The sequence below is a fragment of the Echinops telfairi genome, unplaced genomic scaffold (assembly GCF_000313985.2).
Source record: "Echinops telfairi isolate 266 unplaced genomic scaffold, ASM31398v2 ScPeMD7_443;HRSCAF=831, whole genome shotgun sequence".
NCBI classification, from domain to species: domain Eukaryota; kingdom Metazoa; phylum Chordata; class Mammalia; order Afrosoricida; family Tenrecidae; genus Echinops; species Echinops telfairi.
The window spans coordinates 67,133,212-67,159,196 of record NW_022104341.1 but is presented as its reverse complement, the minus strand read 5'-3'; the positions used below and the strand labels follow the sequence as shown (position 1 = coordinate 67,159,196).

The 25,985-nt window shown below is 44.5% G+C and overlaps 1 protein-coding gene across 5 annotated transcripts in view; it reads left to right on the top strand.

Annotated features, from left to right (window-relative positions):
• Window positions 1–25,985, top strand: part of FGGY (FGGY carbohydrate kinase domain containing) — a 564,284-nt gene that overhangs the window by 10,313 nt on the left and 527,986 nt on the right. Inside the window, exon 1 of one of the 5 annotated variants that reach the window (XM_045291917.1) lies at window positions 6,749–6,822. The exons of 3 other annotated variants lie outside the window; for them this stretch is intronic. The gene's annotated coding sequence lies outside the window, so the exon portion shown is untranslated. Of the gene's footprint in view, window positions 1–6,748; window positions 6,823–8,804; window positions 8,879–25,985 lie in introns of those variants that run through there. One more of the 5 variants, XM_004699386.3, reaches the window with a different exon arrangement.

Here is a 25,985-nt window from a genome sequence, read left to right as displayed (position 1 = left end):
AGCTCCACATAGCACGGTTCTACCTGATATATGTAGTCGCCATTCGTCGGACTCTACCCGACGGCAAGAGCCTCGCTCTGACTTAGACAAGCTAGACTAGGTCCTGTCTACTGGCTTCAGGGCCATCAGCAGGTGTGCGTCCTCTTGGGATTGAGGTTTCCTTGTCTGTAAATGGGAGAAGCACATGGCCTGATGGGTGTCATCCATAGGAGTTGCCATCTGCCTTCCTCCATACCAGGGACTGGCTCAGGAAAGGCCCAGAAGGCATGCACAAAGTCAAGAACTGCCGTCACAGAACAGGTGGGTGGCAAGGTGGGTGGCAAGGCGGGTGAGCGGGTTCTGTCCGGGAGGATGCCGGAGAGCTGAGGTTTAACTCGCATCCAGGCGGTATTTGTTTGCAGGCCTGGGGTTGCTATTTGGCGAGTTCTCCTCCGTGTTTCCTTTGGGAGCTAGGTTATGACTCAGGCCCACAGGGGCTGCATTTTGTGTTTCCTTGTGACCCCTGTGGCGCTTTTCCTGTGGGGCTCACTTGGGAAGGTGGCTTGGAATGCCACCAAGGGGTGGACTCCTTTTTGATGCTATGACTGCCACATGGTGAGACAGGCACGGAGTTGGGTGCCTTTTGACTTTTCTGCCTTTTGTTTCCAACCTTGAAATTAAAGAGACAACCAATCTGTCTACACCCCACACCCATTGAGTTCAGCATCCTCTCTGAACATAACTCAGACTCACTGCCTTCAAATCGATGGAGACTCATAGCAACCCTGCAGGACAGGATAGGATTCCCCTGTGGGTTTCTGAGACTTTCATGGGAGTAGAAAGCCTCATATTTCTCCTGTGGAGCAGCCGGTGGTTTTGAACTCCTCGCCTTGTGCTTAGTAGCTCAACCTATAACCCATGATGTCACCAGGGCTCCATACCTTTCTACATAATTAGATTAAATGTGGTCCCACTCCAAGCCCCTCACACTTGCTTTACAAACAAAAACTCAGTTCAGACCAGGAAGAGCCTCAGCCACCTGAAAAATACTGAGTTGGCTGGTGGTTAGCATGGTAACGACATCCATTGAAGGGCACTGACATGGCTACCTCTTCTGTATGTGGGGAGAAAGTGGAAGATGGAGTAAGATGCTTGACTCCCTTAAGGATGGCCAGGGTTCTGGTGGCAACATAAAGCCACCCTTTTATTGTCACACATCGTTTGTTCAGTTTTGCTTAAAGTATTTGAACCAGGAGTACTTTCTGATGAATGAAACAGCGGTTTTTGCTGGCACAGAAGAATCCTCACAAGAACAATAAGTTCTTGAGAGGGGTCGCTCAAGTACAATGCAGAAGACAGACAAGTGCCCTTCAGATGTCCACCATCCGAGTAATCCCTGAAACTGTGAATATGTTATTTTGAGTCCCACAATGGGCTCACAGTGCATTCCAGTTGAGGGTCTGCTTGGGTGTGTCCGTTGTTATCACAGGGCTGTTGGGAGAGTGAAGTAGGAGGGTCAGAGTCCATGAGTAGCACAACTGGTTAAGTGTCGAGTGACTAAAATTTCTGCCCATATGCCCCAAATCCCATTTTCAGGATCCCGTTCTTCCCAGTCACCACTGTCTCCTTGACGTGACATACTTTGCAAAGCTGGGGACTCAATTGGTGTGCTATTTCTTTACTCATAAGGCGAGCCTCAAGGTTTGGTTTACAGAAATCTCAGCTCTGTGGCTATAGGACAGAGCTTTTCTCTTAGGAAACATATAAGGTTTTCTCTTAGGGCACATATAATGTAGAGGTCATTTACATGGCTCTCTGGAAATTGAAACTTGAGTCTCTCCCCCACCCCCCTTGTCCAACACAACTAAGAACAACCAGCTATCGCCATTATATCCTCAAGGGAGCTTGATATACACAAGGGAGCAAATACATGACTGTTCAGAGGCTTATCTCTTATAAACATTTAATTAAGAGTGTCTCGTGGTAGTATTAAACTAAAAATTCAGGATTTCTGGTGGTGTAGTGGGTTATGAGTTGAGCTATTAACCACAAGTTCAGCTGTTCGAATCCACCAGGCACAGCATGGCAGAAAGATGAGGCTTTCTGTTCTCCTAAAGATTTATAGTCTTGGAAACCCAAAGGCGCAGTTCTATTCTGTTAACAGGGTTGGTGTATTTTTTAAAAGAAATTATATGTATATTTATAGACATGTACCTATACATATATGTCTTTGCACATGCATTGGGGAACAGAGGAAGTTTGGATGGAAGAGAATTTTTTTTTTTTTTTAGCAGTTGGCTCGTGTGATTGTGGAGACTGGCAAGTCCAAAATCTGTAGGCCAGGTGACAGGCGGGAAATTCCAGCAGTCTTGCATTCCAGCTCAGTAGATTAGGTCAGGGAATGAGAGGAATTCTATTTATAGCCCGAAGGCCGAATCCTCCCAGGGAAATGGATTTTCCTTTAAGGCCTTCACCTGACTGGATGAGATCCCTCTTAGTAATCTCTTTATGGAAAGCCAACTCCAACATCTAGACTAGTGCTTGACCAAACCATTAGGCACTAGACTACCAAGTGAATACAGATTTAACCCTCGGACACACAGACACATTAATCATCAACTAAAACACGAATTAAACCAATCTCCACCTGAGGTTTGCCTTCTCAGAGATTTGGGAGAACTGCCTGCATTTCTCCCACGTGGGCAGACTCGTGTTAGTGCCTTCCCTTACCGTTTATGAACAGTATCGTGTGTGCATGCATGCATTAGAGGTACTAAGAGAAGCCTTGCCCACGCCCTTCCTTGGCTGTGAAGATTCACCCCACGTCTCTTGGCAGGATGACTTCTGCACTGCTTGATGGAGCTTTCCCGGGGAATCCCTGGGCTCTGAGACAAGCCCGGGATGTGTTTCCTCATGTCCTATGGTGTCAGGGGTCTCTTCACTCCAGAGAGCTGCCTCGAGGGGCATAAACATTATGGGTCCTTTGTGTAAATTCCTGGGTGCGCTCGGCCTTGGCATCTCTGAGGTTGAGTGACAGTGGATCCACCAGGTGTGCTGGGTCACCCCTCAGAATAGTGAGAGGGTTTGGGGGGTGGTTTGTTTGATATTTGGGTTTACATCGGAGCCTCCGAGAATTGATGTTCCCATTATCTGTCTTTGACTCCAGTGTGGACTTTTTCTTGGGCAGGAAGAAGCTGGTGGATATTCTTGTGGGATGATTAAGAACTTTGACCCAGGGACCGTCCTTCCCTCCCTCCTTTCCTTCCTTCCTTCACCTCCCTCCCTGCCCCTTCTCTCACCTTCTGTCCCTCCCCCCTCGCCCCTGCCTTTATTCTGTTTCCTTTTCTCATTCTCCCACCTTCCCTCTACCCGTCTCCTTTCTGTCACCTCTCTTTTACCCCGTTTTAAAAATCAATCAAGGGGTTTCTCATATTACGATTTTATCCACTCCCACAATTCAGTTGCCTCCTCATCTTCATTGGCCTCCACCTTTCTCCCCCGCAGTTCCTCTTTCCCTCCTCCACTTCCCACAGTTTCCTCCACTTTGTCTTCCTTCCGAGAGCCCTGGTGGTGTAGACCTTACTAGTTGGGCTCCTACAGTTCAAAAGCTCTGTAGGAGGAGGATGGCTTTCTACTCCTGTGAACAGCTCTAGTCTCAGAAATCCACAGGGTCGCTATGAGTCAGCACTGACTCGATAGCAGTCAGGGTTTTATTTCAATTTTAGTTTTTTTTTCGTATCTTCCTTTTAGTTTCTTTTGGCCGTCTGTCACATTTCAGGCCCTTTGAGAGGCACCAGGGCAGAATAAAGGACAATCCCAGACCTCTTGGACTCGCAGAGGTAATATCTTGGTTCAGCTTCTCAGGAGCCTTGAGGGAGTGATGCCTTGCTTATCCCCATTGTAAAAATGTGTGCGCGTGTGTGATCTGACCTCCTCTAACGTCACAAGGAGATCGGAGAATCAAACTCAACATCAGCCCAAGGCTTTAATTCCTATGAGGCAGATGTCAGACAAGCCTCCACCCTCCAACCTTCTTTACTAGTTCTGATATCACTGTCCCTTCCATCGCACTCTGTGGTTTCCAGTCTGAGCTTGATAATTCATGGGACTGGCCACACAGATCTCGCAGACACTCACCATTAGGGGTATTATTAAGGAAGTTAACAGGCAATAATTGAGGCTTGGGAACAATCAGAATACAGTTCTTTGGTCAGGACGGCCTGTTCTCAGCCATACCCACAGGCAAGCCCGTCTGGTCTGCAGCTTCTCAGCCTTGAGGCTCCTTGACCTCTGCTTTGGCCAGTATTATGAAGTTTTTTTGGCACTGCCAATAAATGCCCCAAAGGCATTCTACTCTGCCAGTAGCATCAGCTTAAGGGTGTAACTTCGCAGACAAATGCGACTAGGAGGTACCCTATTTTTTAAGCCACTAAGCCTTGCTCAGTGGGCTGGGAAGCTCACCATTCTGTCTTGTCCTCTTGGTGTTTCTACCTACCTACTTACCTGTGCTCCCACTGCTTCTCTGCCATGCTGTGCTGCTTCTCACTGTCTCTGGTTTCACAGATCTCTCTGTCTCCTGCCAGGAGGTCTCTGGGCCCAAAGGAAGACTGCCTCTTTTTTTGATGTAGTGACACCCCGCCCCCCTACTTATCATTCTGGAATGACTCATTTTAAACCTAGTGGGCTGGAAAACTGACTAATCCCCACCTGGAGTTCCATTCCCCTGATATGTGTGGCCCACCCCACAGAGGTGCCATGTATTAGCAGGCTCTCCAATCCGTTACTGGGCCACAGATTCCTCACATTTGTATAGGCCTACCTAGTCCATCGTTATGAATTACAGGGCTTTGGGCTAGAAGAGCCATACCAAGTAATTCACTACCCCACCTCCCTGATGTCATAGAACGCCCATGTTGTTTCTGACCTACTAGACATAGGCTGATAGTCCTTGTCCAGTCCACCCCAGCCATCAGGTGCTTCTGGATTAATGATGTCTTGAGTAGTTGTTAGTAGCCCCGGTGGTATAGGTGGTTACACATTGGGTTGTGAACCGCAAGATCAGCAGTTTGAAACCACCAGCCACTCCAGTGGAAAAAGATGAGGCTTTCTACTTCTGTAAAGAGTTACAGTCTTGGAAACTCACAGGGGCAGTTCTACTTTGTCCTCTAGGGGCGCTAGGAGTCGGCATAGACTCGGTGGCATGAGTTTCGTCTGGTTGTTTGTGTAGTTGTTCACAGTCAATTTCCTCCGGGTCCTTTCCACTCCTGGTGATCTTCCGTGCGTCAGAGTAGCTGTGTGCCATCGGGTTTGCAGTGGCTGATTTTCCAGAAGTGGGTCACCAGGCCTGTACCCAGGTGTCGCTGTTTTTGTTGTGTGGTTGTTAGACGCTGTCAAGTCAGTTCTGACCAATAGTGACCCTGTTCGCAACAGAACAAAACACTTCCCGGTCCTGCGGTCCTCACGATTGTTCCGATGCCTGAGCCCGTTCTTGGGACCGCAGTGCCGTCTGTCTTGTTGGGGGCCTCCCTCTTTTTCCTTGCCTCCCAACTTTCTCCAATCGGATGTCCTTTCCCAGGGGTGTCAAAGTATGGCAGACGCAGTCTCCCCATCCTTGCCTCCAAGGAGCACTCTGGCCGTACTTCTTCCAAGACAGATCTGTTTGTCCTTTTAGCAGTGCATGGTACTTTCAATACCACCCCAGGTGCCTGCGGGTAAATCAGAACCTCAATTATTTATTTTTTATTTTTGAGAGTGAGTGAATTAGAGAGAGAGAGTGAGTCAGTGAGTGAGAGAGTGAGAATGAGTGAATTAGAGAGAGAGTGAGTGAGTCAGTGAATGAGAGTGAGTGAGAGAGTGAGTGAGTGAAAGTGAATGAGTGAATGAGAGAGTAAGTGTGAGAGTGAATGAGAGAGTGAGTGAGAGAGTGAGTGAGTGTGTGAGAGAGTGAGTGAGAGAGAGTCACCTCAATTATTTTACTTAGCAGAAGAATGCAGTAGCTATTTGCATCACTGAGGGACACCGTGTACCTACTATAAAGTTCCAAAATTCAGGGGACCCAAGAAGTATTGGGGTTTATTTTGAATCAGGTCATTTAGCGTTCCGAACCAAAACCACACTCACTGCCATCGGGTCGATTCTAATTCATAGCGGTCCTGTGGGACCTGGTAGAATGGCACCTGTGGGGCTTTGAGACTGTCACTCGGTGGAGTAGAAAACCCTGTCTTCTTCCCGAGGTTCAGTTGGTAGTTACAAATTGCCAAGCTTGTGGTTAGCAGCCCAACGTGTAGTGTAGTAGAATCATGATGCCACCTGGGCCCCTTGGCAACCTGTAAATCTTTGAAGAATGTGTCCCCCTTGAACTGAAAGTCAAGGACGAGCTGGGAAAGGGAGCAGGGGGGCACTTTAAGGATGGCACTTCACTCTAGGGAGAAAAGTGCCTGTCAGCACGTTGTATTTTTCTCTTCGTGTACTGTTGCTTTAGCCAATAAAGAACCAGTTACTACTGCCAAATTAGCTCTTCCCTGCCAAACTTTCTCACCCACTCAAAGCTTGTGAAATGTGCTTAAAGCAGTATTTACTTCTTTATCTTCAGAAAGCTGAAGTGGACAAGCTTACTCTCTTTGCCTATCTTTTCCTTCCTAATCTTACTAGACCCCACCCCCCCAATGGCAGTATAAATAAATGCATTTCCAAATTGCATGGGACTTGTCACATGAACTGGCCACAGAGTGCAAGGGTCAAAGTTGAAAGAGGAGAGTGAATGCCTTCCCAGGTCCCCGGGTGACGGTGGTTACAGCCACCAGATTCCTCTTCCAGTGGGACTCCTAAGAAAGAGTACCGCAGGTAAGCACAGCCACCTGGGAGAGGTGTACCCGCCGGAGAGAGTGTTATTTCTGTTAGGTTATTTCAGGTAAAGCAAGGGGGAGAGACGAGAGCGAACGGCCCCACATGGTCAGGTTTCGGCATTGTGTTTGTAGCATTTACCCCCTCCTTCGAATTGCTGAGATTTCTTTGCCGAGAACAGCCCCTGCTACCATGTTCCTCTTTCCCTGGCTGCTTACACTGTGCAGTCTGCGTCTTTGTTGAAGAATCAGCCGCGAAGTCTGTGGTTTCCTGTGCCACATTTCAAATAATATTTATACAGGCTATTATTTAACGAACCATATAAATATTTATCATACAGAGCAGCCCTCCTTTGATCATAAATCAGGGCAAGACATCAGCCCGGTTCATGCTGGGGGCTTGGACAGGAGGCTCTCCCTGCCCTCTGACGCCGCCTGGAGCACCGGGAAGCTGGTCCCGGGGCTGGGAGCAGGCAGCGCGAGGTTATTTACCTTTCTCTTGGTTACCGAGGTCCATGTCCGTGCCTGACCACTGTCCCCGTAGCCCAAAGGGTTGTTTATCTTTTTGGAGTAGTCCTCTTTGCCGAGAAAGAGAAGGCAACCAAACCACAGTTCTGGCGGTCACCATTCATAAAGCGAGCTTTGCCTCCAGGCCGCCTCCTCCCCATCTGGGCTGTGTGAACCTAAACCATCTCACCGCTGACAGCCTCCATTTCTCTTCCTTAAGTGGGAAACGGGGCTCACACGGCCTCCCCCACAACCTGGGTGCAAGGATTAAGGGAAACTGTGGGGTTGATTTGCAGGGCCGAGTCAGGACATAGTAGTTGTCGCTCTTTAGTAGTTGTCTATTCTTTACATTGTCAAAGAAATTATCGAAGGATTTGGTGTATACAGCTTTCGGTCGGTGTAGAAAGAGCGCTGTGCTTGCCAATCAGGGACAGGGGTTCGAATTCTGGAGCTCCAATTGCCTGATTGTTTCACTTTGGGCCAGTTCCCCCTCCCTGGCAGGCTCACCTGGTGTCCTTGGGTGGTGCAAATGGCTAACACCGCAGGCTGCTCCCTGAAGAGTTTGTGTTCAAGACCACCCAGAGCCCTCCGAAGAATGGGCTGCAGAGCTGCCTCCTGAACACTCAGGCCATGGGAACCTTGTGGGGCACGGCTCTGCTCTGACACACGGGGCAGGGCGCCCATAGGAGTCAAAGCCGACTCCCCACGCTGTGTCGCTGACCTTGTTGACTGACGGGGAAGTCAATGTGGTGGGAGTCACACCTGTGTGAAAACGCCTGACATTCAGGAGGCTCTGAATCTGCTTATTTAAACAAATTAGAAAAGGGTATAGTGTTTTCTATTTTGCAAGTTTGTGAGGCTCAGAACAACCACCTCGGAATCCAGGGCACCGCCGAGAGTACAAAGGGCACAGAAGAGGGCTCTCATGGGATCTGTGTGGCCCCAAAGCCCCTTTGCAGATATTTTATAACTCAGGGGGTCAAGTTACAGGGAAGCTGCCTAAGGGCTTGAACTTGTCTGCTTTCAGGTTCCAGGTGTGGCAACAATCACCGAGAGACCACTTAAAACTGTACTAATGGGGCAATGGTGGACCTGAAACCGTTCACGAGGGGCTATTCCTGAGCTCACCCTGAGCTGGGAGGTGTGTGCAAACCACGGAGTGAGGGCAGGCTTTTCTTCTGGCGGTTGACTCTTCCTACAAGGGTGTTTCATTCAGCCTAAGTGCTTCTGAATGCTTTGGGAGTGGGGTGCAGAGACTGCTGGTTTGCAAGAGACACGTAGCCTGTTGTGTGGAAGAGGCAAGTCTCTCAACACGGATGACATGGTTCCGGGGTAACTCTCTTAGTTTCCCAGTGCTGCTGTAATGGAAATGCCACCATTGGTCAGCTTTAAAGAACCAAAGTTCACTCCCCCGCCCCTAGTTATGGAAGTTAACAGTTCAAATCAAGGTCTTAACCATGTCCGTTCTTTGCTTCTGCAGGCTGTCCTGGGCCTTCCTTGGTTCTTTGGCTTGTAGAGGAAACTCACCTGTGTCAGTCTGCCTCCTCCAGGTGTGTCTCTTGCCATACTGCTCTTTCTGTAACTCAGAAGTGGTTAGGTTTAGAACCACCTTACACTGGTGGGAACTCACCTGATGAATTGGTCATATGAGGTTAGATGGAACTCGGCACAATGGTTGCACCAGGCGAATTAAGGAACGTGATTGTATTATGCTGCATTACACTCCTAGGTATAGGAGTTCAGGTTCCAACACATATTTCGGGGAGACACAGCTCAATTCATAATACTGACCCTGGACAAAGTCGGCAGGGATACCTGGCAGAGCCCTTGGCAAATAGGCATTTAATAAGTGGAGGGCTACCAGGAGGTGTTATGACATCTTGGGAAAAGATAGGGACTTCGGAGTCAAGAGGGGAAAGAATCACTCTCAATCACACTCACAACTGACTTGTTAGTTAATGAGATACTTCCCTGTCCAGGACTCATTTTCCCTGGGTCCACTGCAGAATGGAAATCTGCTGCTTTAGATTGCCCAACCAGAGAACCAGGCTGTCTGGCTAGTGGGTGTCAAGATGGTGACATGGAGTCCAGAGTGGGTCAACTTGAGGGTTCCCTCTTGACCTTGGGGCTGGCCGGGGTAGAGGGACGTGTGGATGCTGGCTGGCTAGGGTAGGGTCAGAGCCTTGGTATGTAAGCCAAAATGTTTATACTGATTCTTTATTCTAATTTATTTCCTTGTTTCTCTTCTGTTTAGAATAGTTTCAGAAAGTTCCAGCTCAGGGCAGAACGTTGTTGGCATGCCAGGATCAGTTAGTGTTGAGGAGCAAGGCTCCCGGGTCTGTCGTAATGGAGACAGTGAGAATCTGAGAGAAGGTATCCAAGTAAAATTTTTAAAAGAGGGTGTCTCGGCGTGGGCTGGGGTGTGGACAGGTGAGACAACCGCTCGATCTACTGCTCTCCCTCATTGGGATTTCCTCGGGATGACTTACACTGGATTTCCTAGAGTCATTCACAGATTTTTCTAGGAGTATGAGATTTCAGTCACAACGGTATCATCAATTGGTGGTGGTGCTGGTGCTGGAGGTGGGGCTGTTCTCCAGAAGCTAGAATCTTACATGGGAGAGGTCATACTTTGTGTATTTGAGATTTTGTAAAGTACATACTTTGCTTTGTATATGGAAGAATAAAGTCTGCTTCTTTTGGGCATAGGAAAGGTTCTCTGGCTAATTTAGATGAACTCAGCAAAGTCATTTTTCTAGGTCCTTGAGAACTGAAATTTGAAAAATAGCACCAGCAGTTGCCACTTGCTGCAAGTTGACTATGTCGAGTGCTCCCGTTTATGGAGGAAAACAGAAGCTAGAGTGAAGAGTGAGTGACCCCCATGTGTCTGTGGTGCTTCGTGTGTGACTAGTGAAAGCTATGCCATTGATGCTTCATATGCCAGCAGGGCAGCTCACGGTGAATGATTTCAAAGGAGCTTTCAGACTAAGGCAGACTAGGAGGCAGAGAATGCCCAAAATGTGCTTACCTGTGTTTTATTGACTATGCAGTCATTTGGTTGTGTGCACCATAACAAATTATGGGAGACATTATGAAGAAATGGAATTCCAAAACACCTTGTTGTCTCGTGTGAAAGCTGTACATACATAGATCAAGAGGCAGTCATTCACATACAATGAGGTGGTACTGTGTGATTTAAAATCAGGAGAGGTATGTGCCAGTGTCAGTGTTGTATCCTTTCACCACACTTATATTCAATCTGTATGATAAACAGTAATCAAAAAACTGGACTATATGAGGAATATGGCATCAGTATTGGGGAAAGACTTAGTGACAATGTGCAATATGCAGATGGCAACAACCTTGCTTGCTGAAAGCAAAGAGGACTTGAAGCAATCATTGATGCAGAGCAAAGTATTGATTGCACCTCAAGATAAAACAAAAATCTTCAGAACTGGACCAATAAGCAGTAGCATCAGAGAAGAGATTAAAGTTGTCAAAGATTTAATTTTATTTGGGTTTGCAATCAATACTCATAGCAGCAGTTTGAAAATCTAACCATGTATTACATTGGGCCAGCCAGCTGAAAAGACCCCTATAAAATATTAAAGAGCAGTGATTTCATTTTAAGGATGATGGTATGCCTGAACCAAGCTCTGATATTTTCAATCGCTTCGTAGGCATGTGAAATAAATAAGAATAATGAATATGTAAGATAAGAGAAGAATCGTTGCATTCAAATTGTGGTGTTTGTGAAGATATTGAAGTTACCAGGGATTTTCAGAAAAACAAACATCTGGCTTGGGGCAAGGGCAGGCAGAATGTGTTCATTAGACGCAAGGATGGTAAGATTTATCTCTTGTATTTTGGACATGTTATCAGGAGGGACCAGTGCCTGGGAAAAGGCCATCCTGTTTGGCAAAGTAGGGGTCAGCAAAAAAGAAGATAATCAACAAGATGAGTTGACATAGTGACCGCAAGAAAGGGCTCCAATTTAGGAATGAGGACGAGCATGGAGTGGAACTGCGCAATGCTTTGCTCCACTATGAATCGGAACCAATGGCATGGCACCACCTGCCCACAACAGAGTGAGTGAGTTCCACGGGGTGGTTGATCATCATAGCATCTGATGAGAATAGTAGAAAGAGACAAGGGTATTGAGTTGGAAAGTGGAAACATTAAAAAGGTAAAACGGGAGCTGTTATTTTAATAAATGAAAAGGGCTTTTGAAGTACCTCCCAGAGAATACTTTGGAAGTCAGTGTTACCCAGAGCACTAGGCAGAGTGGTGGATTCCTAGACTGTGGAGTGAATAAAACTGAGTGCCTTTGAGCAAGGAGCTTGCTCCTGGAGTAGGGTGCCTGCAGACTTAATTGGGGAGCTAGAGCTTTTGGGGTGAGGTGTTATGTCAGATTGCCATGCTCCTTAGTCATTTATCAGCAACACTGACAGAGCCTTGTTTCATGGCCTGAGCAGCAAGGAAGCCAGGCCAAGCGGCCAAAGACTAGAGGAGACCTGTCTGTGGACATGCAGCAGAGACCCTCCTGACTGGAGAACCGTGTCTGAACATTTCTGATCCTGCATTGTAACCTCCTTTCCATAATAAACTCCACAATTGTGAATTGGGTCTTTGAGCTCTGTGTGGTCATCGCAATAAATTGTGAACACAACAGAGAGGTTGAGAGCGCCACCGGAGCTACATACGGTGTTAGAATGTAAGCTGGGTGGAGGCATGGCTGATTCCTGCCTCATGGGGATCAATCTTGGGAGTTTGATTTCTCTCTCCTCCTTGTGAAGTTAGAAGAGGTCTAATGCTTCTTTCATGACACAGACACAACGCTAAAAGCTAGGGACACAAAAATTAGTAAATTCCTTTTCTCAATCCAGTCCAAGAAGACATGGACACAACAAAAATTTGTAATCAAAGTGACAAATGAGAAAATAAAAGTAAGGACCTGGTGTTAGCACTGTTTGCATATATTCGAAAGCAAGAGGGATAAGAACGTCATCCCTAAAGAAATAGTTAAGCTGGGCCTTAATGCGTAAGTATGTGATCCTCAGGTGTGTTAGGCTGGGTTGACTAGAGAAACAAATCCAGAGACACTCATATATATATAAGAGTGAGCTTTATATCAAGAAGTAATTGTATATCAAGCAAACATACCAGCACCGTCCATATCAAGTCTATAAGACTGATATTAGTCCATAAATCCCTCTTCAGACTCACACAGCCATGTGCAGTGATGCAGAATGCAGGACGAGCATAGGACGGTGGATGCAGAGTTGTGTGGATCCAATGGTGGTGGTCGCATCACAGGTCTTGCGCAGGTTTCAATGTGGCTCTTCAACAGGGAATTGAAGGCAGGGAGGAGGGGGGTTGTGGTGCAGCAGCTCCAGTGAGCCCTTTATCTCAATCGCACCTCCAAAGCTGTGATCCGATTGACAGGTTAAATCTACTCATATCTTTTTCCAGGTGCTATGTTGGCACCAAAAAACCAACTATCACACCAGGCAAATGAGGAGAAGAAGGGGATTCATTAAGAAAAAAGGGCAAATTTAAAATGATGGGGGGAGCCTGATAACGGTATAGTGCACTTGCACACTACAAAGGGAGTTAGGAGGCTAGATTGAGAATGGACAAGGCATTGTGAGATGAGGCTGAATAGGAGGCCGAGGACCTGGGATGCTTTGTTGTAGGGCTTGGTTACATCATGGCCATAAGATGATGGCTTTCTGCACTGTTGAGGGAAGGCCCAGGAGAGCTTCCCAGGAACTCCTGGGACCATTTTGAGTAGGGTAGGACAAAGAGAATGTTTTCTTCCAACAGAACAGCTCTGCTTTTATGTGTTGTATTTACATTTCCTTCAAGTAATAAAACAATGCACGCTGGATGATTTGAAACGTGTGCTCATGGCCAAGAGATTTAAATGCCGGAGAGCTGATGAAAACCCACATTAGCTAGAGCCTGAGGTGATTCTGGGAAGCTCAGATTCATGCTGTGTCTTCTAGAGAAACAAAACCAGTGATTATACACACACACACACACACACACACACACATGAAAGAACTTTATATCAAGAAATCATTTTCTATCAATCGCCCCTGCCCAATCCAACTCCAGTACATGGGCCAGAGACGACCAAGATTTAAGCAGCTGCCAGTGGATGAAGCAGTAGGGGCAAAAGGGGAAGCCAGGGCAGCCCTGGCCACTAAAAGCAGAATTGTGTGGGTCCTACGTCAGCAACAGGAACATGGCGGAGCACTGGTAGTTCCCAGGATAGCAGGCCACGTGGGCTATCCAGGGATGGAGCCAGATTCAGAATCCAAGCCAGCAGGAAGGTGAAGGGCAAGAGAGAATGCCCAGTGTCTCTCTCTAACAAAGGTACACTCCCAAGGAGGTATCCCCAGACTCAAGGGCTGGACTCCACCCCTACATTCACACAAGTTCATCAAGTTGGCATAAAATCTAACCACAGACAGCAAACCTATTGCCATTCATGTCTGCAGTTGGCGATCCTGACTCTGGGCCACTCTACTTGTGCCAAAGTAGAACTGCACTCCATTGGGTTTCAGTGGCTGAATTTTCAGAAATAGATCACCAGGCCCTTTCTTGCTAGATCCCTGGACTGAAACCTCTAACCTTTTGGTTAGTAGCTGAGTATGTTAACCATGTGTACCATCCAGGGATCCCATTATTCTATAGCATCCCCAATTTCTCCTTCACCTGCCAGTGAACCCCACAGCCAAAACGCAGTTGGGAAATCATTGTAATGAAGTCAGAAGCAATCACTTTTAATGAAGCTACTTTTTATTGGGATAAATATCCAGGAAGCAGTAACTGAACATCTGCTGGTTGACTCTGTTTTAGAATCCCCAAGTGTGCCTTTTCCAAGGAAACATTATCTTCTTGGAGGTGACCGGCCCAGAAAGTCACTCAGGTTGAAATTAGAGTGCTGGGTGCTGAGATGACCGCTCATGCTCATCTGGGGAGTTGTAGCATATTCAACAATGTAATTGTCTTTGGACCTTGTTCATATTCTTCTAAAGGCCATTCAGGAAAATAAAAGCCCTTAAGAGACTGTTGTGTCGCGTGGGCTAATCTGACCAAAGGGAATTGGAGCTGCAATGAAGGCCAAGGAATTCCTGAGTGTTCTCTGGTCAGATTTCCTTGTAACTCACCAGGGGTCTGTAAGGAAAACAGATTGTCTAACAAATTCCTGATCCTGTCTCCCTCTGGGCTCCTTCCTAACTCCCAGTCACTTCATGACAAGAAGGCAATATATCTGCCTCTTCTGCAAATCTATGCTCCAAGGTTTGTAGAAAAACGGAACACAATGGAAAGAGTATTAGACTTGGAGTTACACAGATGTAGGACTTTAGGTCCATGCTGTCCCTTGAATAATCCTTAGTAAATTCTTGAACTTCACAGAAGCCCCATTTCCTCATAGCAGACAGCATTATAATAATGTACACTTAATATTCTAAAGACATGACCCAAGCATTAAGTAGAAAGTTACGTAAAAAAACAATAATGCTGCATATTTGGTGAATGTTTACATAGCAGTATAGATTCCCACTCAATGATTCTACACTAGTTGTTCTGTGACATTGATTATGTCCTTCACAGGGCATAAATGTGCTCATTTTTCCACTCCGGTTGTTCCAGTTCCATTAATCTAGTTACCCTGCCTCCTTGCATTCTTATCCTGTTTTAAAGTAATCTTGAATTGTTTGGTCTCCTGTAAGTGATTTTTAAAGAGTGATATTTAAGTCAGTTTGTTATTTAAACAGCAAACTCTATTGTGTCTGCTGTCGATCATCCTGATTCCTGGCAGTCCTACTTGTGTCAGAGTAAAACTGCACTCCATGGGGTTTTCCGTGGCTGCATTTTTAGAACTAGACTGCCAGGCCTTTCTTGCATGGGTCCTCTGGGTGGACTCAAACCTCTAACCTTTGGGTTCGTAGTCAAGTGTGTTCATAATGTGCACCATCCAGGACTCCATTATTCCATAGAATCCCCAATTTCTTAAGGTATGGTCTAAAGACAAGGTTCAAGGGCAATAGTTAAACATTATGTTCAAGGATAATAGTCTCAGGGGGACCAGTACAACAGATCTCCCTCCCTTCCTCTCCATCTTTTCTTTTCCTTCCACTGCTACTTCTGCTGCTTTTCCCTTCTTTCCTTTTTAGGATGTAGAGGGTTTGCTTTACAGTTTCTCACACTTGATCCAAGTCCATCTATTGAAGACAGCTCCGAATGGTCTCAGAGAGGTTGATGCCCTGGTGTGTATAGACTTAGTTCTATAGATAATTGATCCTTAGACTTCATTCTCTCCCTTTTGCTCTGGATGGGTGGAAAACAATATTTGGATCTTAAATAGCCTCTTGGAGTCTCATCTTGAACACTTGTAAGTTACAGAATTAAATATACCTATCTTCCTATGCGGCAGTGGGGAGCAGAGGGGTTGATGCCCTCTTCACAGCCACTAGTGAGTAGATCCCACCACCACCTCCCCTGCTGTTGAATTGCTGCTGACTCATAATAGCCCTGTAGGACCGGAGAAATGGCCCCGTGGGTTTCGGAGACTGCATCTGTTTATGGAAGGAGAAAGCCCCACCTCTCTCCCTTGATGCTGGCTGGTGGTTTCAAACTACTGACCTTGTGGATAGCAGCCCAAAGCCTAACCCCTATAGCACCAGGGCTCCGATTAGTGAATGATAAATGCTAAGTGGGTATTATTTGAATGAATGGTTGAAAAGGAAGATGAGGTTTCTTTTTAGTAGCATGGCCATTGTCCGTGTTGATTCAGATTGAGAATAATTTCACATTCACTGCCACTTGTTTCTAAGTTCTCTGGCAACTCTCTCCTGACATTATGACACCCATCACAACTTTGTTGAGATGGTTTAATAATTTATAGGTTCTCAAACATATTTGACCTTCTTTTCAGATGGAATATATATATATATATATATATATATATATAATCACCCCTCTGGAAATGAAAAACTTGTACAATACCATACCTCATAATCCAGGATAAAGTGTAGTTGTCTACTTTTGCACCTTCCCTGGATCATTCCAGTGCCTCTCAGGGGGCAGTATCACTGGTTTAATTAAGTGCTAAATATTTGGCTTCTAAGAACATAACCCCCATGTCAGAGGGAGGCCATGTTTTTCTTGTTCACCAACCACTTAGATCCATATGTTAAATTAGCACTAAATATTTTTGTTGGAAAATGATCATTAAGATCATTAAAAATAAATGACAACCATCTTGCTTACTAAACGGTGTTCTAACCGAGATGCCACTGATGAATGACTTTAACACAAATGTATCGTTTCACCGTCTAGGAAGGTAGAAGTTCAAATTCAGAGTGCGGCTTTACGGGAACGCTTGCTTTCTCTATCAGCCCACACAGAAGGGCCTGTCTCATCACCTTCTGCCTGCTGGTTCCTTGGGCATCGTTAGGTGTGTTGGCATCTATTTTATGACGTTTTTGGTACTTCAGCTGCTCCTCTAATTTCCTTTATATCTTAGAAGAGATTTCCTCAAGACATACCATACACGGATCCTACTTCACTTACATAACAAAGACAGATCATTTAAATCGGAGATTATAGCCACAGACATAAAAGTGAGGATTTACAGCATGTGTTTTGGGGGACACATCCAGTCCAGAAGCACTTTTGTAAGTCTAAGTAACATTTTTGAGGGAAAGTAGAAGTTTCAGGTAATATTGTCTCAGTTAATACACACTATCTTTGGAAAGCCTGCAGGGTGCATGGTGGTGGGTCTCGAGAGAGTTTGAGACCGAAAATGGCCCCTTCTTGGAGCTTGAGAAGCCACATGGGGAGTGGCTGGAGAGGGGAGGCCCTGGAATCAGAAGAGGAGTGGGAACCGAAACAGTGACTGCCCTCAGATTCTGCTTTTCATCCCTCCTCCCGCCACGTGCCGGGTTTGGTCATGGTGTTGGCTGTTCTTAGTGGCTGAGTTTAGGCACATGTAGGACCTAGTGTTGTTGGTTTCTGTTGTGCATACCCAGGTGCCCTTAATCTGCATGCTGGCTTCATCAGCACATGCCCAGCTTTGGATCTTCCCCAGAGGTTGCTAATGTGTGCCCGGTTTCTTTTAAACCCCTTTATTGTGGCATGGCCAGCTAATTTTCATTTAGCATAGGTATTTGGGGAAGACAACCCCCTTCATCCCTAATCTGCTTGCCTGTCAGAGCTGAAAGGTAGGAAGATTAGGGATAAAAGTGGTTGTCTTCACTGAATGCCTACGCTAAACAAAAATTAGCTGGCTATGCCACAATAAAGGGATTTGAAAGAAATCAGTCACCCATTACACACCTATGGGGCATTTCAAAGCTGGGCATGCTCAGACCAAGGTCACCTAGACATGGGTGAAAGACAACTGGGCACACAACTAAGCACTAGTGAAATCACATCACAGGTGTGTCTGAACTTAGCCACTAAGATTGGCCAATACCCTCAACCACGCTCCCCCACCCCTAAATGGGGGTAGGAGGGGATAAATAGCAGAGACTGAGGGCAGCCCCTCTCTTTCAGGTCGCAGGGCCGGATCTCACCCATGTGTGTGGCATATGTGCACACCCTCTCAGGACTCCACTTTCTTGTCTTTTTTGGTTCTAGGAAACCTCCTTTGGTCCTGTGGACTCCACTTTCGGGCCATTTTTCCACTTTTCGCACTCCCCTGAAGCGGCCATTTTTGGTCTTGAACTCTCCCACAACCACCGCCATGGGCCTTGCATGCTCTCCAGAGATAGTGTGTACTATCTGAGATTGTATACCCAAAACGTCCTTTTCCCTCATAAAAGTTACTTGGATTTACGCCTGCATTCTTTCAGCGGTGAGAAGCAAGAACTGAGGAAAAGTGTCCCAGAGACCTAACAGAGCCATGAAGGAACTGTCCTTTTTTTTTTTTTAACATTTTATTAGGGGCTCATACAACTGTTATCCCAATCCATACACACATCAATTGTGCAAAGCGCATTTGTACATCGTTTCTCAAAACATTTTCTCTCCATTTAAACCCCCGACATTAGGTCCTCATTTTTCCCCTCTCTCCCTGCTCCCCCCTCCCGCATGAGCCCTTGATAGTTTATAAATGGGTATTTTGTCATATCTTGCCCTGTCCGATGTCTCCCTTCATCCACTTTTCGGTTGTCTGTCCCCCAGGGAGGAGGTCACACACAGTTCCATGTAATCAGTTCCCTCTTTCCTACCCATTCTCCCTTTACCCTCCCTGTTTTGCCATTCACACCACTGGTCCTATAGGGCTCATACGTCCTGGATTCCCTGTATTTTCAGTTCCTCTCTGTACCAGTGTACCTCCTCTGGTCTAGCCAGACTTGCAAGATCGAATTTGAGTCATGGTAGTGGGAGCGGGGAGGAAACCTTTAGGAACTAGAGGAAAGTTGTATTTCTCATCGCACCCTGACTGGCTCATCTCCTCCCCGAGACCCCTCTGCAAGGGGATCTCCAGTGGCCTACTAATGGGCTTTGGATCTCCACTCCGCACTCCCCCCATCATTCACTATGGTAAGATTTTTTGTTCTGATGATGCCTTACACCTGATCCCTTCGACACCTCGTGGTTGCATAGGCTGGTGTGCTTCTTCCATGTGGGCTTTGTTGCTTCTGAGCTTGATGGCCGCTTGATTACCTTCAAGCCTTTAAGACCCCAGACACTATACTTTTTGATAGCCGGGCACCATCAGCTTTCTTTGCCACATTTGCTTATGCACTCATTTGTCTTCAGTGATCCGTTCGACAGGAACTGTCCTTTAGTACTGAATGTTAAAGGGAGTCTGCAGGCAGAAAAGTTCGCTAGGCGACCACCTGGATCCACCTGTGTGGAAGTGGGAGAAATGCAGCAATAGAGAGACTGTTGAGTCTGGCCATGGACACCTGTGGTCCTGGTTTGCAGGGACTAGAGAGAGATGAGGGCAACAGGCTGGTCTGAAATTTAGAGTTTGTGTGGAACCGGAGCCTGTGGCATGATGTAGCTCAAGGGGACTAGAGTTGTTGGGAATTTGTGAAGGGGCCCATGGTCAAAAGGCCAGGTGGCCAATGGGCACCCTGGTGAGGCTTAATGAGGTGACCCACATTGAGTTGACCAGAATTGGATATGATACTAAGATGTTTGATCCTCTGAATTGGTGCACATTGCTGCAAACTTTAAGGATGGCCTGTCCTTATTTGACTTTGCTTATGGCTGCAGACTCAGAAGGTTCCAACTGGAATGAAGGTTCCTCACATCAAAGAACATGCTTGTCTCCTCAGAGCACTGGGTTGATAGAAAGGGCAGTATAGAAATTGGATATCCAGAATGGGGAGATAAAGGTATGAGGTGGCTGGCTTAGCAACTTTCATGGGTGGGAGAATATGTTGATAGTGTAACAGCAAAACCAGGTGGCGCTCTTGTAGAATTTGAAAGAGGAAACTTTTTGACCCAAGGTAACTAACATTCCAGAAGATCTGCAACCTGAATGGCAGTTGGGCCTAGCTTTTATGCTTTATCTGCACAAGGAAGGGCAAGGTCACAAGGAAAGGTTAGGACACAGAAGAAGAAGCAGGGATTTCTTGTGCAGACAAGGTCATCAGTAAAGGAGGGAGGGAGTCTTGGGAGGGGTGTGTTCCAGGAATGAAGAAGTACTTGGGCTGAGGCAGTGCATTGGATTTCTTTCCCAAAGGTTGGAATTCCCCTTTAGGATTTTCCTTACAATAGGATTATAGGATTGTGGCGTAGGTGTTCACATAACTGCAATTGTTAGGCATAGAATTTTTTGTTTTAGTCACTTATAGAATATTATGTTTAAATGAGGCTGGCACATTTTGAATTCTATGCATTTTAGTTTTATCCTGTTAGGCACACATATTTTAAATTATGTATGGTTCAAGAGTTGTGTGAAAGTGTCAGGTTGACAAGGGGTGGTCTCTTGTATTTACATTATTTCATGTCAAATTGAAGCTATATAAAAGGGGTGATAATCAACCTGTCTATCAGGTCACTGCCTGATGGTGCCTCCCTGAGGGTGTGGTCTTCTCATAAGCAGGGCTCCCCTTCTCGTTTTCCCTTCTCCTTCCTGCTGGGCTGATCCTGATTGCTGCAAGAGCCGTGTGTTGCTTCCACAACTATTGGATCCACCTGATTTTTTATCTACCGCTTTTCCTACATTATGCATCATTGCATGTGGCTGTGTGAGTCTGAAGAGGGCTTATGGACTAGTATTGGACTTAGGGACTTGAGTTGGACTGGGCTGGGAAGCTTTCTTGATATATAATTACTCCTTGATATAATGCTCTTTCTTATACATATGAGTGTCTCTTAATTTGTTTCTCTAGTCAACCTGGCCTAACATAGTTTTTAGAGACTTGTTTTGCACTAATCCCTTCTGTAGAACTTGGACTTCTTCCTTTAATATCATTGGTTCTTGATCATATGAGGGGGTACCCCCCCAAAATGTTTTTTTTTTTTAAAGTTATGAATTTTTTTTTTTTTTTTTTTACAAATTTTAACACCTTCAAAGTATTCTCCATAACACTTAATACATTTGTCAAATCTACGATTCCATTCTTGGAAACATTTTTCAAACTCATCTGTTTGGATAGCTGACAGCACCTCCCTTTTTTTTTCTCCTTCACCTCTTCTATGTGTCAAATTGCTGTCCTTTTATGTCGCTCTTTATTTGTGGAAACAAAAAGAAGTCTCACAAGGAGCGAGGTCAGGCGAGTCAGGTGCATGGGGCAAGAGAGGCATACTGTATTTTGCCCAAAACTGGCACACTGGGTTGGCTGCATAAGCAGGTGCACTGTTGTGGTGGCAAAAGCAGTCCCCCTTCTGCCACAAATCACGCCTTTTGGTCACACACCGTTATCATCTTTTCAGAACCTCTAAATCAGCGGTTTAGATCCCTTTGGCAGTTGAACAACCCTTTCACAGGGGTCACCCGATTCATAACAGTAGCAAAATGACAGTTATAAAGTAGCAATGAAAATAATTTTATGGTTGGGAGGTCACCACAGCCTGAGGAACTGTAATAAAGGGTTGTGGCATTAGGAAGGTTGAGAACCATGACTCTACAATCTAGTAGGTTCCTGGGCTGAGGGAGGCTTCATGTGTGGATCCTGCAAGTGAATTTTGGGCTTCTACTGTCATCCATAGCCTTCTGCAAAGCAGATAATGCACAATTTAAGCTCTGATACCCTTCTCTCTTTCAAATTTGGACTATATTGTTTTCAGTCCTTGTGTGAGGAACAGAAGGATTTCTCTTAAGTTGTCTCCCCAAAATATGTACCAGACTTAGCTGCTTAAGAGTGACTGTACAATAGGTGATCAGCGAAAGTAGGTCAGAGGTTATTCTCCTTAACATCAGCCATCTATAGTGGCTAGACTATTAGTCTGACTCACCCTAAATAAGACCCACTCCTTTTGGTCTGTTCACTTGCAGGAGATACCAGAGAGGGCAAACCTGCCCAAGGATGACCAAGGTTAGATAGTCATTATCAGCTGTCTAGATCAAGCAGACACCACTGTTTATTCCACAACCAATGTGGGCACACCCCTAGGTGATTCCCCACCTATTGACTGTATTGCTTATGTTAATACCCCTATGTTAATATCCCTCCTGGTGACTCAGGTTATTGTCCACTATCAGGGAACTTGCATGCCTCCCAGAATAGTAATTGTCTGTTTTATTATATGAGACATCAGAGTGATCAAACTTGTTCTAGAATGAATTGTATTGCCCCTTTCTGTGATGTATGACTCTATGATGCGTGGTTCGCAATAAATAATGAGGCTCCCTGGTTCTCGAGAGGGTGGCTGGAGAAGGTGACTAAGGAGGATGAAGCAGCGGCTTCTTCTCTGACGACTGAGCCCCCTCCACGAGGACCATCAAGCCTAGCTGAGGTGAGCTACGCTACTATGAATTGCGTCTGACTCCATTACTTGACTCTATCCTTTAACTCTCATGCTCTCTATGACTTTACTATAATCTCTACTTATTATCGCTGTACAATTGCGCCTGCCGAACCTGTGATGTTTTGTGGGGTTCCCTCTTCCCCTTAACCCCACATCCTTGGATCACACACCAGCTGTTGTATTTCTTCCATGTAGACCTAGTTGATGCCTCACCTTGTTTGAAGACAAGCCTTTAAGCCCCCAGATGCTATTCTTTATGATAGCCGGGTATCATCTAGTTTCTTCACTACATTTTGCGGTAGTATCCATATTCGGTGCTCTCTAATATCAAGCAGGGCCATGGCATACGAACTAATTGTTCTTAGATCTGGGCTACAATTAAATGTGAGCCCCAAATCCATTCTGTCAATATGGAGGGATGATATGTTTCATGGATGCTGCAGGCTTTTTATCTCATTACTTAGGAGCCTGCATTAGAAGGAGCCTGCCTTCATCATGGTATTTATCCTTATAGTAGTGAACTCATACAATATTTATCATTTTGTGATAGACTAACGTCACTCCTCATAGTGGCTTCCAGGACCTTCTATATCATAAGGAGTTTAATGGTTTCATTGATCTTTTTAAGGGATGCATACTACTTCACTATATACTGGGTTCTCTATTTTTCTATTGATGGACTTCTGGGCTATGTATGACTTCCCGCTATTGTGAACTGTGCTGCAATGAACATGGGAGAGCATATGTCTATTCCTGTTCTGTCTCATATCTTTGGGAGTCTATGCCCAGCAAAGCCAATCCCGGGTTGTATGCTAGTTGTTTTAGACATCACCAGATTGATTTTCACAATAGTTGTACATATTTACAAGGCCACCAGCAGTGTAAAAGAGCTCCAATCTCTCCTCATCCACCCCAGCATTTGTTGTTATCTTTTTATTTGAATTGGGCTAACTTTGTGGGGATAAGATGATGTTATTTTGATTTGCATTTCTTGGATGGCTAGTGATGATAAGCCTTTCCTCAGGTGTTTGTTAGCCATTAGAGTGTCATCCTTTGTGAATTGTCTGTTCATGCCCGTTGCTCACCTTTTAATTGGATTATTTGATTTTTTTTCTTATGGAGGTGTTGCAGAATTCTATAGATTTTAATAATTAGTCCCTTGTTCATTAGGTCATAGATACATATTTTTACCCTCCCAGTGGGCTCTTGTTTTACTTTGTTGATGAAACCTTTTGAATTGCATACGTTTGAATTGCAAACCTTTTGAATTGTTTTATTTTTAATAGGTACTTGTCATCTATTTTGTCTTCTATGTGTGCTTCTTTTTTAATATTTGATAGCCTGTGTATGCCCTGCAGTGGGGCCCTTACATTTATCCCAATTTTCTCATTGATGATCCTTATAGTGCTGGGATCTACATTAAGGTTTCTAATCTGTCTTGTGTTCAGTTTGTGCATGGGGTAAGTATGGACTGTGTTTAATTCCTCTGCAGTTGGAGATCCAATTTTTCCAGCACCATTTGTTGAAAGCATATCCTTTTCCTATTTAAAGTGTTTTGTTGTTGTTGTCCTTTGTAAAAATTTAATTGTCTGTAGCTGGATGCTTTTATTTCTGAGTTTTCTGTCTTGGTCCATTTCTCTATGGCTCTGGTACCAGGCTGTTTTGACTACTGTAGCTGTGTAACAGGTTTTCAGTTGGTGTAGTACCAGACCTCCTACTTTGTTCTTTTTGAGAAGTTATTTGGTTTCCCTCTTAATATGACGTCGGTAGTTAGTTTTTCCATTTCTTTAAAGAATAAAGTTGGGATTGAATAAGAATTCTGTTGTAATTATAGATTTCTTTAGGTATTGGTGTCATTTTTATTATATGAAGTCTTCCTATCCATGAACACGAGATATTCTTCCATTTCCATAGGCCTATTTGGCTTCTTGTAATAATGTTTTATGGTTTTCTTTGTATAGGTGTTTTGTTTATTTTATTAGGTTTATTCCTAATGTTTCATTTTTGTGTGTGTGGCTATTGTAAATGGGATTGTTTTTTCATTATTTTTTTCAGATCTCTCATCACTGGTATATAGGAATCCAATTTCTGATTTTTCATCTTGTATCTGATTTTTCTGATTTTTTGTCTTGTACCTTGATACTTTCACAAATCCATCATTTGTTTCCAACACTCTTTTTGTGGGGTCCTAGGGGTTCTCTTCATATAAAGCCATATGGTCTGAAAGTAGCAAGAGCTTCACTTCTTTTCCCAATTGTATTCCCTTGGTTTCTTTTTGTTTTAACATTTCTGCTTAGTTCCTTTTTTTCAGGGGAAATGTTTTTTCCCCTTTGAGTGTGATATTAGCAGTTTTTTGTTTGTTTTTGCATGTAGCCTTTATCATGTTGAGAAATTTCCCTTCTATTTCCGTCTTCCTACTTTTTTTTTTTTTTAAACTAGAAATGGATCTTCAATATTGTCAAATGCTTTTTTAGCATCTAGTGATATGGTCATGTGGCTTTTATTATTTTTTAATCTTGTTATGCATTGATTGCTTTTGTGATTTTGAACCTTCCTTGCATCCTGTGTATGAATCTCACTTGTCATGATGAATGATTTTTTTATGTTATTGGATTCCATTGGCCAGAATATTGTTGAGAATTTTTACCTCTATGTTCATAAGGGGTATTGGTCTGTAGTCTTCTGTATTTGTGGGGCATTTTCTTGGTTTTGGAATGATGGTTATGCTTCATAAAAAGAGTTTGGTAGTTTTCTTTTCTGTAGTCTTGTTGAATAGTCTTTGTGGAATTGATGACAGACTTGTGAAGCCATCTATCTGGTTCTGGGCTTCTCATGGTTGGAAGTTCTTGATGACTTATGTTTCTTTTGTTATGAATTTGTTCAAGTTTTCTATATATGTCTATGTTAATGTGGGTAGATGATGCATTTTTAGGCATTTGTCCATTTCTTTTAAATTACCAGTCTTGTTGGAGAACAGTCTTGTGTTATTTTATTTCATTTGAATATGTTGTGGTGTCAACCTTTCATCTCTATTAGCATCTTTTCTCTCCTTACTTTTGTCAAGCTTGCCAGCAGTTAGTCAGTTTTGTTCATCATTTTTTAAAAACCAACTTCTTGATTTTCATTATTATTTTTTTTGTTTTCAAGTTTGCTTATTGCTGCTCTAATCTTTATTATTTCTCTTCTTCTGCTGTTGGAGAGGTTCTGTTACTTGCCCTTGTTCTAGTTACTGGAGGTGTTGTATTAAGGTGCTAATTTTGGATCTCATCTCTTTCTTCACGTGTGCGTTGATTGCTATAACCTGCCTTCTGATAACTGCTTTTGTTGTGTTCCAAAGGTTGTGATATATTGCGTTATTGTTATCATTTGTTTCAAGACATTTCTTAAATTCCAGTCGTTTTTAAGTGGTATGTTGTTCAGTGTCCATGTGTTTGTCTTTATATTCCTGTTCTTTCTATTATTGATTTCCATTTTTATAGACTTGTGCTTTGAGAAGATGGATTGTAGGAGCTCAGTGTTTTTGAACTTGAGGCTTGCCTTGTGGTGTAACATATGATCTATTCTAGAGTATGTGTCATTTGCTGGAGAAGGATGTGTTGTTATTGAATGTAGTGCTCTCTACATGTTGAAGAGGTCAGCTCGTTGATTGTGTTGGCTAGCTCTTCTGTTTATTTATTCAGTTTCTTCCCTTAGGATCAGTTTTCCTTG